This window comes from Mus musculus, chromosome 4 (genome assembly GCF_000001635.26).
Source record: "Mus musculus strain C57BL/6J chromosome 4, GRCm38.p6 C57BL/6J".
Lineage (NCBI taxonomy): Eukaryota > Metazoa > Chordata > Mammalia > Rodentia > Muridae > Mus > Mus musculus.
The window spans coordinates 100,107,525-100,120,387 of record NC_000070.6 but is presented as its reverse complement, the minus strand read 5'-3'; the positions used below and the strand labels follow the sequence as shown (position 1 = coordinate 100,120,387).

The window sequence follows — 12,863 nt, the reverse complement described above, 5'->3', positions numbered from 1 at the left end:
CTGGATTACAAATTCCCCAAGTTTCCTTGAATCCGAAGGGAAGGGCAGGAAGGAGAGAAGGAAAGAAGAAAAAGAGGAGAGAGACAGAGACTATATTGTTTATATTACATGAAAGGGACATACCAGCAAGTAATATTCCCCTAGTTCATTCACCTACCAGTGGTGGTGCATGTGCCCTGGGTTTGAATCCCAGAACTAATAAGAGTCTTGCTGAGCAGTACATGCAGGGAGCTCAACCAAGCCGTGTGGAAGAAAACAGAAAGTCTAGTCAGGAGTTGACTAGACTCTTTCTCTCTTCCTTCTCTTTCTCTCTCTCCTCTTTCTCTTCCTTCCTTCTCTCTCCTTCCTCCCCTTCCCTTCAGATTCAAGAAAAATTGAGGAATTTGTAATCCAGGTAAATTTTTGTTGGACATCGATAATAAATGAAGAGTTACCAGACCAACCATTGTTGCAAATTTTAGTATTTTCACTCTAAGGCTCCAAGAGGGTGGTGAGATGCTCCTAACATCATCTAGAGAACTGGTTTAGTGGAAGATGTCACACTTTGCAATGTTGCTATTACCTTAATAAAACAAGTCAATCTATTTTTAACAACAAAAACAACAAAATCATTCTTCTCTCAGAAAAAAAATGATAAAAAAAAAAGGACAGAGTTCTGTATCTTTCCGTTGCACTGTTAACTTAGTTAGAGTTTAACTGCTGTGAAGAGACACAACTCTTAAAGGACAACATTTATTGAGGATGGCTTACAGGTCAAAGGTTCAATCCATTATCATCAAGGTGGAAACACAGCAGCCTCCATGAGGAGCTGAGAGTTCTACAAATTCATCTGAAGGTTGTTAGGATGAGGGTCTTAAGCCCACACCCACAGTAGGTGAGTACTTGAACAAGGCCACACCTCCTAATAGTGCCACTCCCTGGACCAAGCATACACAAACCATCACAACTGTCAAATGCAGTCTAGGTGATGCATTATTAGAAATCATTAGAAACTACTCTGTAGTCAGTCAGAAGTGGTAGTTCATGAGTGTTGTCCCAGCATTTGCAAGGCTGAGGCAGGAGGATCAGGATTTGAGGCCAGTTTAGGTTACAAAGTTAGATCTTGTCGAAAGGAAGGGAAGAAGGGAAGGAGGAAGGGAGGGAGGGAGGGAGGGAGGGAGGGAGGGAGAAGGAAGGAAGGAAGGAAGGAAGGAAGGAAGGAAGGAAGGAAGGAAGGAAGGAAGGAAGGACAGATGGACGGACGCAGGCTGCATTGAAGGGCACTATGTCCGTTTCTACGGGCTTTACGGTTCCTCCTCCTATTAACATGTTTCTAGAGAGAGAGGAGGTCTACATCATCATGTCTGTCTTCAAAGGATGAGAAAATGAATCCCAAAGGCTATGCTTCAAAGTTGCCCTGAGTCAGCGGCCAATTGGGTCTCGAAGGAAGAACTCTGAACTCTGACCTCTGGGGCCACAACCAGGGCAAGGGCTGGCACTGGAGCCCTGAAGGCTGCTGGTCAGGTGCTGCTTTCATTCTGCCCTGTGCCTGCAGGTGGCTGGCAGCAGGGCTGACTCCTTTCTGGCTCCATGTGGACCCCTTTCTTTCATCTATTAATTAACTTGTGAACTTTTCGGATGGAGAGCAGAATCTTCAAAAGAGGAAGAGAGCCCTCCCCCCATCAAGGCTCCCCAGGATTAAAGTTCACCCGGCTGTGGAATGCTCACAGAGACTGACTGCATTACAGAGAGGCAACTGCTGGAAGCCAGTGACAGTGCTAATATGAAAATGTGACAATGAGCTTAGCAGGGAGCGGACCTGCAAGAGCTGCAAGATTGCTAGGTTGCTCTAGCAATGCCATCAGTGGGCTCAAACTGAGAAATGGTGTGAGTCAAAGAACTTCAAGGTGAGCCATCACCGCGACAGCAGGGAGGAGAAGGCAGGTGTTCACTGTGCCTCCTTACCTTGCCCACTGATTCGTCTCACATGAAAGCAGTCCATCAGAAAACTCAAGAACCTAAATCAGTATGGCGAGGTGCCTTATTCAAATGTTACCCATCAGACTCTGCTCCTTTCCATGTGTTTACAATTCTGTACAACTTTGTTACATATGGATTTGTGGAACTGCCATTCAGGACCAAGACATAGAATTGCTCCATCCTCACGGGGATCACAGAGATGTCCTATGTCTGTCCCTCCTCACCTGCTCCTATAAGCCCTGGAAAACATCAAACTTACCTAATTTTTGTTATTTTGAAAATATTTTATAAATGTAACCTGTTGAGATTCCTTTTTTTGTCCCCCCACCCACCCAATCCCTTTAGATCTGTCAAACTGTGTTTCAACAGTTCATCGATGTTTTACTGCTGGGCAGTTTCCCACAGTGTGATGTGGTAATAGGTTAGTCTTCATTCATCCATTGAAGAACATGTGGGGTGTATCCAATATTTCATTACTGTGAATACTCAGGTATAGTCATGTTTTCATTTCTGGGGACACATGTCTAGGAGTATCACTGGGGAGTTACATGTCAAATCTTCTTTTTATGCCTTTTTTTATTTACATTTATTTATTTGGGAGAGAATGCACACGTGGAGGTCAAAGGACACATGTGAGAGTCATTTCTGTCCTTCCATCCTGTGGATTAAACAGCATCAGGCTTGGTGGCAAGCACTTCCACTCTCTGAACCTGATTGCCAGTACTTGCAATTCTTTTTAAAATTATTTTGATGGAGCTTTTTTTAAAATTATATATCTCATACCCTATTCTGCATTCTGAAACACAGTCTAATGGAGATAAGTTGATCTCCTGTTGAGTCATTTTTCAAGCCACTGAAATCTGCAGTGGTCACAGGTTCATTCCCATGCCTACTACAGTCATCTCCCCAAAGTGTACAGTCAGGCTGCCCAGTAGACTTAACTCAAGTACCTCACATATAGCTAGGGTAAGCTGAGCTATAATGTGAAGTAGGCTCTGGCTTGGACTTAATTCAAAAAGAGAATACGAAGTATTTCAGCCAAGAAGTTACATTAAATGCATATTAACATAACACTATAAAATTAACTTTATTTTTTTAAACTTTATTATACTTTAAATTTTTGGTTACTAGAGAATTTCAAATTATCGTAGCTCCTTCCTTCCACCCATAGCGTCCATTATCCAGAGTCAACCAAGTTCTAAAAATATTCAATGAAGTTTTCAGACATAAGTAATTCATTAGTTTTAAATGTGAAGATTTCACGATTTCCCATTCTGGCCCAGGTAAGTTGAGAATCTTCTCTTTGTCCAGTGTATCCACACAGTGTCACCTACTCTGCTGTTAGTCAATACCCATCTAGGTTAACGCAGCATTGCTATCACAGTAGCTGTGTTCAAGCAGCCCGTATCCAGTAATATGACACTTTCAAACATCACCATCTCTTTTCAGGATTTGCTTCCTCTCATCACAGACGGAATCATCTCACATCACTGCACTAATGGAAAGCAAAGTTACAAATAAGTATCCTGAGATTCTTCATGGCATAAAGGTGCTTGCTGTCACCTTGACAACCTCAGTTGAGTCCTTGGACCTACATGGTAGAGGAGATAACTGACTGCTGTTACACACACACACACACACACACACACACACACACACACACACACCATATGCACACAACAATTATGTTAAAGCTGGGGTGAAGGCTCAGGGGTTAAGAGAACTTACTGCTATTGAAGAAGACCCTGTTTCAATTCTCGGCACCTACTTGGTGGCTCACAATTACTCATAACTTCAGTTCCAGGGGATCTGATGCCCTCTTCTGACCTCCATGGGTACTGCGCACATATGCAGGCTAAACACTCACACACATGAAGGAAAATAAACAAATATTTTTAAAATACTTAGAAAGAAAAGAGAGAAAGTTTCAAAAGAGTAAAACACCATTGATTCTACAAGACCACTCATTAAATCAAATGAAATATATATATATATATATATATATATATACACACATGTATACGTATATATAGACACACACACAGACACACACAAAATTACAACATTGCTTTGTTCCTTAAATATTTTTATTTAAATGTATTTTATACTACAAACATAATAATATTGAGTATTTTGAGAATCAAATAATATATAAAAAATTCTTCAACTTTTATATTCATATGCTTATCCTAAAAATATCATTAAGGAAAATGTAATACTATTCATAATTGGGGATTCAATATCTAATGTTGAATACTAAATTGTTTCAAAACATACAAACTATTCTTTGGGAGATAAGCACAGTAAAAAAGGCACATAAAATATTAAAAATGAATCATTAAGAAATATATTCAAAAGCCCTTATATGATACCCCCTGGCACAGTGAGAGAATATTTAAAATGCATTATATATCTGTGCACATTGTCTAACAGTCAGTTTACTTAAAAAAGATTATCAGTGTTTATAGGAGAGAAATTAATTTATCAGTAAGTATACTTTAAAATTTTCAAAATAGCAAAAACTCTTTGAAGTTAAACATTAAGAAAATGCTAATTTCAAGCACAGTGAGAAAAATTATCAATAATATAATAATGATGCTTGTAGAACATGATTTTAATATTTTCAACTGTTAATATTCAACAAGCAGAATAATTGTTTTAAGATATATTTCATTGTTATGTCTCCCTTTTCATTTCTGATTTTATTAATTTGGATACTGTCTTTGTGCCCTCTGGTTAGTCTGGCAAAAGGTTTATCTATCTTGTTAATTTTCACAAAGAACCAGCTCCTGGTTTTGTTGATTCTTTGTATAGGTCTTTTTGTTTCTATTTGGTTGATTTCAGCCCTGAGTTTGATTATTTCCTGCCATCTTGGGTGTATTTGCTTCTTTTTGTTCTAGAGCTTTCAGGTGTGCTGTGAAGCACAACATTGTTCTTTTTAAAGGTGCAGTAATTCTCCTATGATAAGTAGTCATACCAAGGCTCAGATGAAGCAATAATTAATGAATTAATTAGTATGAAGCTCCTATGGTAGGGGCTATGATATGAAGCAGCAGTGGAGATCAGGGAGTGCTCTGGTCCAGGACCCCAGCTGCGTTCTCAGCATCCACATCAGTAGGTTCAAGCTGTTTGAAACTCCTGCTGCAGGAGCATCTGTTGCCTCTGGCCTCTGTGGGCATTTGCACTCACATGCACTCACATGCACATGAGCACACACACACACACACACACACACAGAGAGAGAGAGAGAGAGAGAGAGAGAGAGAGAGAGAGAGAGAGAATGAACTAGGTCTTTAAAAAAATCCTATTATATGCTAAAGATATTATACTCACTTTGTTCATTCCTCATCCTAAAATAAAAGGAGAAAAAAAAAACAGCTAAATACACATTCTATAAATAGAGGAGGAAAAAGTAAATCTAAGATTTAAGAAAAAGATTTGAGTCACATTTTCTTCCAGACAGGTATGGGATTCAAGGATGGAGCCGCAGCCATGCTACATGCTAGAATGGCAAAAATCCAGACTATCCAGCTTAAAGGTCTAGGCTGCTCATTCAGGAGCAGGTGAGTGCACCACGCCTCCTGTCTGACTCCGTGTGTCTGGACAGGTCTGCCCATGTGTCTCTAAGGAACTCCAGGTCACACAGGTGAAAATGGCCTGCTGACACCGAAGAAGCACAACCCTGCACTGATCAGGCAGAGCTCAGCATCATGGCCATTACTGTGATCCCAGCTTCTGGTCCTCAGCCATTTCAGAACTGGGTGTAGATCGATGCTGCTGGTGCCAAGAAAGACTTCTGGGTATCACATTGACTAAAAGACTCCTCCATGCCAGGCAATAGAGCACCAAGAAGAAGGGAGAGTTCAAAGCCCCTTGGGAGCTCTTAACTGCCAATGGAAAAGTCACTCCCCATGGGACAGTAAGTGCCAGAATTGTAATAAGGTCACATAGCAGTGGTCTCATAAGCCACAGGGCACAGACATCTGAAAGGAGGTGGCACTGTCCTAGAACATCTCTCAAATGTTCAACACTGAGCAACCCATGCCTGTAAGTCAGCCTTCTTATCTGTCCCTACAATGTCCCCTGATTCTTGGCCTGGCTCCCTGCCCATCTCCTGGGCCAAGGAAAGGAAAATATTCACAATCCTGTCTTCATTACAAGGGGGAAATGTTGGCCTCTGCTTTTAATTAAGCATTTGATACTGATTTTCTTCTTTGACCATAAAAGATATCCAACTGCATACTTTCTAAATGAGCCATACAGATCTAATAAACAATGTCTTTCCAGTCAAAAGGCAGCTCCCACCGCCTCCCTTGTCTGCCATAAAAAGTTGATCCTTCCAATATCCATTGATTGGACAAATATTTAGTGAATGCCTCTTTTCTGCAGGGGCTCAACATGCTGAGCACTGAGATTATAAAAGGCAAATTAAACCCCAATCCTTCCCTGACCAATATGAAATAAAGAAAGAAAGAAAAAAACCCAGCCGAGAGACTGGCTATTCAAAAACACAAACAGAAAAACAAAGAACAGATGAAAGGACCAGTGGTTGGTTGGTTTTGTTGGGTTTTTTTTTTCCCCTGACTCAGTGCAAAACCATAATCCATTTCTAACTTGAAGAAGCGAAGAGTTATAAACACATGGAAAACAGCAAAGCTGTCTCATATTCCTGAAACCTCCTGTGGTAGTAACTAAAGCCACACACTGCCCACCGGGCACTCTTCCGGGCACATCAGTGATGACACAGAGACCCCTCTGATGCCTTAAGGAACAAGGCAATGAAGCACCCAAAGCAACAACCACAGGCCAGCAGGATGGCTCAGTTGGTAAAAGCACTAACCACCACGCCTGGAGACCTGAGTTCATTTCTGGGATCTAGATGGCAGAAGGAGATGCCCTTTGACCTCCACACTCATGATATGATAGGTGCACACACCTGCACATGACAAAAAGAAAAAAATAAGTGTAAAAAAAAAATGAGCCATGTGTGATGGCATGCAACTTTAACTCCAGCATTTGGAGGCAGAGGCAGGTGGATGTCTGTGAGTTTGAGGCCAGCCTACTCTACATTGTAAGTTCTAGGACAGCCAGGGCTACATACTAAGACTGTCTCCAAAAAATTTAAACCACAACCAGTATTGCAGAAGGGTTTTAAACCCTAGTGATGGAAGCCCATGTAGACCACGGCTAAATCATGGAGAGCTAAACATAATGTGCAAACCTTAGTACAAAAGATAAACAACAAACAAATAAATCTGGGGGTCTGTGACTATGCAATCAAACTCTTCTTACAGATGGGGCTCCTCACAGTAAGTTGGGGTACAGTGCTAGCTGGTTTCACAGAAGGGCTTCTTGCCCTCGGCGGGAGACAGAGCCAAATCTCAGGTGGAAGGAGTCAAGACAAACAAAACCAAGTCCAACACTGATCTTGGCCTAGTCCTGTCCCCTCAGTCAGCCAGGTGTGCTGACCTATAGGCGCCACACAGAGCTCCTGGGGACCTTGTTAAATCAGACTCGGCCCCAATAGACCCTGAGAGAAGTTAGTGATCACCCTTCCCCAGGCTTCAAGGTAACACCTGGTTCCTTGGTCCGTCCAGCTTGCCCAGCCCACTGCTCTGTGGACAAGAACTTGAGGATCAGAGAAAGCATGTTTTTTGCCTGGAGTCTCACAACTAGCTAGAAGAAAGACGAGGTGATAATCAAGAGCCTGCTGACTTCCTGGGCAGTGTTCTTCCTGCTCTGTGCCAATGTCCTTCTCCCTCCCAAGGGAGAAATAAAAAAAAAACTCATTTCATATTTCTAGTTTTCCCTTCAAATCAAAAATAGTACTATATACATATACAAACACAGACACACACATAAAAATCACACGGGGAAAAGACAGAGGCTAAATGTTAGGCTCGCCTTTACTTTCCAACACAGATTTTTTACAAACAAAAAATACTCAAAATAAAATAGGGTAATCTGATGGGGGGTATCATAAATAACATTTTGTTTTTCTCTAAATAAAGATAGTCTTGTGGTCAGCCATTTCCTATCTTCAAAACTTTAAGTACTTATATTCTAAGTTTGCCCTAAAGGCATTTCCTAAATTAAGAATTAATTTGGGCAGACAAAACAAGCTGTCATTCTAAACCAATATTGAGAGGAGATAAGGGTCGGCAGGGTGTGTCACACTCCTGAATACCCTTTGTGCTTGCCCACTGGGCCTGTGAAGTGTTTGAAGGGTGGTGCTCTTCACGCTAAGTGTTGGGTCAGGATTCAAAGCCTCCTCGTTCTTGCCACCAGGAAGCCTCAAAGGGCTTCGGAACTATATTTTCAGTCTCCAGAGTTTATGAGAGTTCACTCCATAAAATGCCCCACCTCAGACCCAAGAAGACGGTAGGCCCACAGCTGCTCCCAACCCACCGTCTATCCGCCACTGAGCCACAAGCTTTCCAGGTTGTGACAGGACCTTCCTCTTAAAGGATCATAAACCATACAGTATGAAGAGGCAGCTGCTCAGCCTCCTGCCTCGTACTACTGTTAGAAACTGTAGAACAGCAGGTTAAACATAATGCTTCTAATGTGGGTCTTACAGCTAGGACTCCAAAGGAATGGACAGTTAACAAGAGGCAATGCTCATTTCTCCCCTTCCCGAGGAAGCCAGCACAGGTCAGAGCCCAGAGAGCCCTCTCAGCTGATAGTTGGCATCTTAACAAAATGCTAGTTGCTATTACTACACAATGCTGTTCCCTCTGCTTCTCCTTGCTCCCTGTTCCATAGGTAGGTAGGTAGGTAGATAGGTAGGTAAATGAGAGAGAGGGAAAGAGAGAGAGAAGGGGAGGGGAGGGGAGGGGAGGGGGGAGGGGAGGGAAGGGGGAGGGGATAGGAGAGGAGAGGAAAGGGAAGGGGGAGGGAAGAGGGGAGAGGGGAGGGGAGGGGAGGGGGAGGGAAGAGGGGAGGGGAGGGGAGGGGAGGGGAGGGGAGGGGAGGGGAGGGGAGGGGAGGGGAGGGGAGGGAAGGGGAGGGGAGGGGAGGAGGCTGAAAGAAGTCCTTCAAGCCTTGAAAACTATCCCTTAGCTCCCCAGCTTCCCCATAGCATCTGGTCAACAGGACACAGCCAGTCACACCACTGAGAAAAGGAAGCTGGCTTCTCTGTGGCTGAGTTTTAGAGGCCAGGAGGCCAGTTCCTGAGAGACTCGATATTTAGTCTGGGCTGACCTTGAGCCTATGGAGCCTCCTCTCTCTCTCATACTGATGTGACAGATCAATGCCACTGTTCCCTTGACTGCAGGTTGACAATCTCCAGTGTTCTCTGAGAACTACCTTCTTCCATCCAGAGGTGGTAATGCACAGATGGTCAACACCCTGATTTGTGTGGGTGGGGAACGTCCAAGGTTGTCCTTTTTTTTTTTCAAGGCCCCAGGTAGATGAATGGGCTCAGCCTCAGCGGGTACCAGTGTCAGAGCCATGACATCAGTCAGATCACTCACTCAGGGGCCACTTTAACCGTGAAAGGTGATGAGAGGGATGAATTCTTTCTTAAGAGTGAATGATGTACTGTTCCTCCTCGGGTTTCAGAGTACCCAAGTACTACCCCTGCCTGACTGCAGCGGGGCAGCTCTGCCTAACCCTAGCTGCAGGAGATAGACCTAGATGCTGCTACAGAGGACAGCTTCCTGGGACATAGTCTACAGGCCCTGACAGGCTGCTATCCAATTCCAGGGGGAAACTGCAGCCCAACCAAGATGCACCTTACCCTGAGAGGCCCTGACACATGGGAAACAAAGTGCACACAGGATGGCACCCTCCTCAGATACAGTGTCAACCGGACGACCGTGCATGCCACTCATTAGCAACTGAGGTACCTACTGCCTCTGTGGAGTCTTTGAAGGTTCTAGGAGGCATCAGCAAACATTCCAATTTAAACCTGAAACCTGAGCACCTCCCAATGGCATTCCTGGGATGGAGGAAGCACCAGACTTCCATCCTTAGAACCTGGGTCCTTGGGTTCCCAGAACCTGGCTTTGTATGTGACATCTAGATGTGGAATGAGCCATTTGGTACCCTACAACAAATGCAGAGATTTTAAAGGGGGAGCCTGTGGGGGTGGATTTGACTTTCCTTGACACCTGTCATGAGCACAACATGAAGTTAGAGACAGCTCCTCTGAGAGAGTGGGCTTGAGAGGAGTTGGAGTTCTAGAACCTCCAAGGATTTCCTTAGAATTTCAAGAGTCCTGGGTATCAGCTTTTCCTCACGGGTCTGTCTTTCACAGGGATGCTTCAACTGGACACTGTGCTGAACTCGGCCAGCAGAGACACATCAGTAGGAAATGAAGCTCCTGGCAAACAGGGGGAGCTTTGTTAAGACACAAACGTCTTTTTTTCTCATCATCTCTTTTCCAGAAGGGCGGGCTGATAAGTGATGTCAACGTACCAGTCGTAGTTAACTGACACTTTAATGGTGCCACGTCGTCTGCAATGCCTTTACCTGAATTTTTATGTACTAGACACGGTTTTAAAGCTCAGGAAACAGAGGTATTGCCTATCTGCCCAGGAATACACAGCAGATGAGGAGCAGGCCAGACATATACAGAGTTCTTTTTCTTTTCCTCTGTGTCGGGCTGCCTCATTTAGCATTCACAGACTGCTCCCTCTCCCCTTCGCTTTTTGCTGAGGCACTTTCCATTTCTTTATCTGTAAAATGGGTATAATAATGGGCCCTACCTAACTGCATTCTTTCATTTTATCTTATGTGTTATCTGTATTTTGCCTACATATATGTCTAGGCACCATGTGCATGTCTGGTGCCCACAGAGCCCAGGAAATGGCCATCACCCTGTAGAATTGGAGTTACAGAGAGGTGTAAGCTGCCATGGAGGTGATGGGAATTAAACCCAAGTCCTTTGGAAGAACAGCCAGTGCTCTTAACCACCGAGTGAGCCATCTCTCCAGCCTAGCAGTGTTTTGAAGACAGACACAAGAATACCAGCAGGCACACAACAGACAGTTACATAAATTTAACTATTGCCTGCAGGAGCAGTTGCTGCTGTGCTGTGAACTGAGAAAAGCTTCAAGGCCGGACACAGAGGCCATCCCATGCTTCAGCCAGTCCTCTGTTTCAGCCCCTTTTGCTAGAAGCTTTCCAGTCCACACAACGTGATGACACCCATTCCACTGCATCACATGCTCAGACACTTTTGCTCTACTCTATTTTCCTTGGCACTTGACATTTTGTGAAGAGCACCTATATGTGCTTTCACCAGCATTAATGCTTAGTGCCTAAGGAAATGTGGTGGGCGCTTCTCTGAGACACACTTTCTGCAGCACAGCCTCCCTTGAAACTTCCCTGGTTCTCCCTCCTACTGCGCCTCCTCCACACTTCCCAGTACCCACACCTGCTCTGTTGTGTCCTAGCATCCCTTTCATACTCCTTACAAGGCCAGACTTAGAGATGTCGGCAAAAGGTCTTGTGGCCCCAGCCGCCTTGTTGTAGCTACTGAGCAAACACCACCCTAATTACAGCTGGGCAAAAATCTCTAACAGCCTCAACCTCTTGATTTCTAGGTAGGAACAGTCAAGAAAACTGGGCTATTCCCATCTCTATGGCACAAGGAGGTCTCATGAAAGGCAGTAGAGCCATGCAAACAGCTCAGCTACCCATCCATGCACTGCCTGGGGAGATCCAGAGCAGACTCGATCCCAATGAGCATCCAGTGGTGATAGAGGGACTTATGGGACCACTGCAAGCCAACGCTTAGTGATGGCTTATGTTGTGCAATCCTTACAGCACAATGTTTCGATGGAGAATTATTTCCCGGGACAGAGTGAGGGGCAGGAATGGGGTTAGGGTGATCATTCTAGAAAAAAAAAAAAAAAAGAGGGGATTCCACAACGAAATACAAAGTTGAGACCCAACAAAATAGTTTGGTCAATAAAGGTGTCTGTCACTAAACCTAACAACTGGACTTGGATCCCCAGGACCCACATGGTGGAGAGAGGAAAAATTACTCCGCATTACTTCTCCTTTGACCTCCACACCTATCAGGTTTGCATGGCCACACAAAAATAAATAAAATGTAACATCTTTTTGAAAATGAAACACAAAATGAATTGCAGAGCCTGAGGCTCATAGTAGATGCTCAGTAAACATCTGTGACTCATACTGGGACATTAAACCAGGGTGTTGAGCCACTTCTGAGTAAAAGGGACTCACATGGTGAAAATGGCAGAAGGTGACAGCTTGGGGAGAGGACAGAAGACAAGCAGATGCTGACTGTGCACACACTTGGGGTTGGAGTTCAATGAGAAGGGACAAGAGCCACGGAGCTGAGGCGTGGGCATGCTCTGGGATGGAGATTCTGAAAATTTGCAAGACCAGGAAGACTCCCTGAACAAAGGCCAGCCTTTGTCCTCTCAGACCATTTTGGCTGGATCAATCTTGCTTCCTTAACAAAAAACAGCAAACTTCCCATCTGGGAAGATATTGCCATATATTTCCCCAGCATTCATGTTGGTCGTTAAACAAATATTTAACCAAGCGGAAGCCAAGGCGACCTGGTAGTTTACACAGGAGGTATCACTCGGCAGGTGAGGGAACACACCCCCTCCTCCCTTACCGCTACACACCAGTGCCCTGGCTTGAGTAGGCAGATCGATGGCTGTGCTAGATCTGAGAGCCAGAAGCCACTACAACACACATCCCACATTAGCTAAAGAACTCTGTAAATGTGAGTCCTTAGGCAGAGACTCGGGAGTGCTCTTTGTAAGCATTTTGACTGACCTACCTACGGCTTTAACACCTACCCAGCCCTGAGATCTAGTGGACTGATCGTCAAGAAATCAATCATGAGGGATGCTTTCTAACCTAGGCCTGGAACTTTCTTCCAGGGAGGGAGACCAGGGTGTTTTCCCTGGGCC

The 12,863-nt window shown here is 44.3% G+C and overlaps 1 protein-coding gene and 1 long non-coding RNA gene across 3 annotated transcripts in view; both read right to left on the bottom strand.

The window, feature by feature from the left end:
* Positions 1–761, bottom strand: part of Gm12701 — a 33,699-nt gene extending 32,938 nt beyond the window's left edge. The window contains exon 1 of the long non-coding RNA XR_867957.2: positions 435–761. This is a non-coding gene — a long non-coding RNA (predicted gene 12701). The remainder of the gene's footprint in view (positions 1–434) is intronic.
* Ror1 (receptor tyrosine kinase-like orphan receptor 1) overlaps positions 1–12,863 on the bottom strand; it is a 349,016-nt gene that overhangs the window by 324,419 nt on the left and 11,734 nt on the right. The gene's annotated exons all lie outside the window — the stretch shown is intronic.